A 3858-nucleotide genomic window follows, 5' to 3' on the forward strand; every position below is an offset into this window, starting at 1 on the left:
GTGTGTGCATGTGTGTACATAGACAGCCTACACACACATCAGCAGCACTGATTGACAAGCTACTCAGTTGCTCTTCTCCTTTCTTCAGTGACTTTTATTGCATTCAGGATAGTTCCTCAATTCTGGAGGAACAGGCTGTCGGTACAGACTGTACCCTGGAGAGAGAGAGAGAGAGAGAGAGAGAGAGAGAGAGAGAGAGAGAGAGAGAGAGAGAGAGAGAGAGAGAGAGAGAGAGAGAGAGAGAGAGAGAGAGAGAGAGAGAGAGAGAGAGAGAGAGAGAGAGAGAGAGAGAGAGAGAGAGAGAGAGAGAGAGAGAGAGGTAAATGTGTGTGTGCGTCAGAAATAAGGGAATAACAAGTGTCTGCAAGAGAAGGTGAGAAGAAGAGAGGGAAATGGAGGAGAAAGATGCTGTGAAAAAGGGAGGGGGGGGGGTGAAGAATGTAGAAACGACTGGGGAAGGGAGGGTAAAGGTATCATATATCAAGGGAGTGAGGGGGAAAGAGGGAGGATCAGAGGGGGGAGGGAAAAGAGAAACCGATGGAGATTTAGGGAGGTGAAGAGATAGCAGTTCACAGGAACAGACTTGAAGAAAACGATGCAATTACATAACTGATATTTGGCAGGCCAACATTATTGAGAATTCTTGAAGCATTGCATGCTCTGACACACACACACACACACACACACACACAGACAGATATATCACACCCACCCAGCCACAGAGTACAGATAATCTCACGTATATGCATACAAAATGTAGTAAATACAAGCAGATAGTCGTCTGCTCACATTTCCTCTGATAAACCACCTGCTGTTTACATTATGTAAAATGTCTGGAAAATGATCAGTGTGTGTGTGTGTGTGTGTGTGTGTGTGTGTGTGTGTGTGTGTGTGTGTGTGTGTGTGTGTGTGTGTGTGTGTGTGTGTGTGTGTGTGTGCATGGCTCTGTGTACTGGGTTGACTGAGCTGATAGTTTTGAATGTGTCTCCAGAGTGAGGATGCACTTCTTCTGCTCTGTTGTTCTTCCTCCGTAGCAGCAGGCAGGACAGTTGTTTTGAAGAGGACCAAGTAGGGCGAATATTGATCAGGTCTCCAGTTACGTATGAAGTCTTCATCTAATGAACCCATCATTTTCTGTAAGGTCATGTTCAACTTGGAGAAAAGTTTCTCCTTTTGGTCATCTGGCATCCTGCAACGTTAACAATTATCAATGATGCAATGATAAATGTAAAAGGGGGCACATGTGGCATCCAGCTGGTGATGGTCAAATCACTTTGCAAACACAAAAGCATTCAGTAATGTGTTTGTGATAGAAAGGGACTCTTTCCACCATGTTTGCTTGTAACAGCTGCCAAATCATATGTTAAAGGTTCCGTATTATACTCATTTTCAGGTTCATACTTGTATTTTGGATTTCTACCAGAACATGTTTACATGTTTTAATATTCAAAGAACACATTATTTGTCTCACATTTTTCTCATACTATCGGAATACGGGATATACCTGTATTCAGCCTCTGTCTAAAACGCTCAGTTTTAGCGCCTGTCTCTTTAAGACCCCCTACTGAAAAAGCCCAGTCTGCTCTGATTGGTCAGTGTTTCCGGGTCTTCAGCATCTGCATCTTTAAACCTGACTAACTGCACTGCACTGTAGCAGCACTTTCTACTGATGTACAGTGTAATATTTTTTTATAGAAAGTGACGCTACAATATTATATATAGTTGTGACAACACAACCGTGCTCATTTAAAGTCACAGTTTCTGAATGCAGGCTGTGTGCATTTCTCTGTGGAGTGAGTGTTTCGCTACTTTCACAGCATGTTTATAGCACCTTGACCTGTTTCATAATAAAAAAATAAACATGGAAATCGCACTTTTTACAATATGGGACCTTTAAAGGAAAAACACTATTAAAACATTTTAAGCTTCATTAACTCGTGTTTTAACTAACTGGGAGCAGCACACAACAAGCTGTAAACACAACAGTGACATTTTCCCCTCAAAAAGTTGTTATATATTAAGTTCACACATCCGACAGTCACAGTGTTATTTTCAATCCATAAATTCAACATAGAAGTGATTTAATATTTAACCACCTCTACAACCTTTTAAACCCAAAATCTAGTGGTGAGAACTAATGGTCTGACTCCTGAATGCTTGACGCACTGGAGAGCGAACTCAAAATACCCAGAGACAGCAGTTTTCATCTATTTATTTTTCTAATTCGAGCTTTCATAAAAGCTTTTATTAAAATTCTATTTCTCTGTGTTTTGTACATGATGTACTAAATGTGAACCGAACCCAATGAGGGGCAAATAGTTGTCAAAGCAGCAAAACACAAAAAGTCTTATTTCTCTGTGTACTTTTGAGCGAGAGCGCTGTGCTAATTCATTCAAAACTTACAGACAAATGTAATAAATGTAGCTACATCCTTGAGACTGCTCTCTGCCTGATGACAAGAATGAAGACACTTGGCTTTTGAACACTGTGAAAATGTAACCTTGACTGGCTGATACAGAACAGTACATCTTGGCCAACACATGTAGAGCAGATGTCGAAAACTGCCTGCACCAAAAGCCTCTCAAATAAAATGAACACCATAAAATGTCACAATTACTCCCTGTGTCTCCGCCGATCTGCATGCATTTTGGACTGTTGAAGAAAATCCACACAAATCCCCTCTTGCTCTGAAGGGACAGTGGCTGAATGGGTTGAATGTCAAAGTGTAATGTGAAAGGGGTCGCTGGTGGAGACAAACTCAGAGAAACGTATCACCTGACTGTGCAGGTCACCAGTTCTGTGTTGCATTTTAGCATCTTTAAGCACATTGGGTTTTACAGCAAATTCTTGTTGATTATGGTGTTGTTTTCAGCTGCAGCAGGCATTTGTTTGGTAGATAAAGCTCTCACAAACCTATTGCTCACAAACCTACCCAGCATCAAACAACAGACAAAGTATTTAGGAGATAAAGAGCCAGATATTTACCTCAGGAGTTATGGAGACCAACAATATATTGAAATATTGGACTTACAAAGACACATCCTCAAATTAATGCTAATGTCCCTCTATAGGGGCCTGAAAGGAAGGCGTGTCTGGGAGGCATTATTTTATGTCTAAAGATTGAATTTTTTGTGTGGCACCACCCGATGGTGAGGAGTCCGGTGTTCCGCGGGGAACTACATAGCTAAATTCACAAGTTGAAGTTAACTAGATTCTTTAAAGCTGCTGCTTTGTACAGATAAACAGCATTTGTTGGGTGAGGCAAGATACAGGATTTATCTTGTGTGTACATACAGTAACTGACAACAAAAAATAACAGCCTGTAAGCCAATCAGGGCAAATCTCTAGCGTCTCAATCAGAATGAGACATTTGTTCCACTTTCTGATTCAGCCTGGTGTATTTTAATTTATTTATATATATTTCTAAAAAAGCTCACCTCTTGCTGCTTTAAAGAACGGTGGGGGTGCTGACTACCGGTCCTGAGCTGGTCTTGTAGCCTGGAGGCAAGAGAGGCAGGCATATGTGGTAACCTACAGATGGGCGCCCAGACACAGATGGGCACACACACACACACACACACACACACACACACACACACACACACACACACACACACACACACACACACACAAACACACACACAGGGCCCTGTAGCGAGATCAAAAGAGAGAGCGTGGCTTTGGCTTGTCAGCAGTGAAGACTGACGGACGGAGGCATCTGTGCTGGTTGGAGAGTGGAGGAAGTTGAGAGAGGAAGTGCATTATCTTCCACATTAACGTCACATTCACTAAATGCAAAACAACATCTGGCTTTCCTCGAAAGTTGCGAAGGAGTGGCTGACTTAGCAGAACTAAAGT

Source organism: Echiichthys vipera (assembly GCF_963691815.1).
Source record: "Echiichthys vipera genome assembly, chromosome: 13".
NCBI classification, from domain to species: Eukaryota; Metazoa; Chordata; class Actinopteri; order Perciformes; family Trachinidae; genus Echiichthys; species Echiichthys vipera.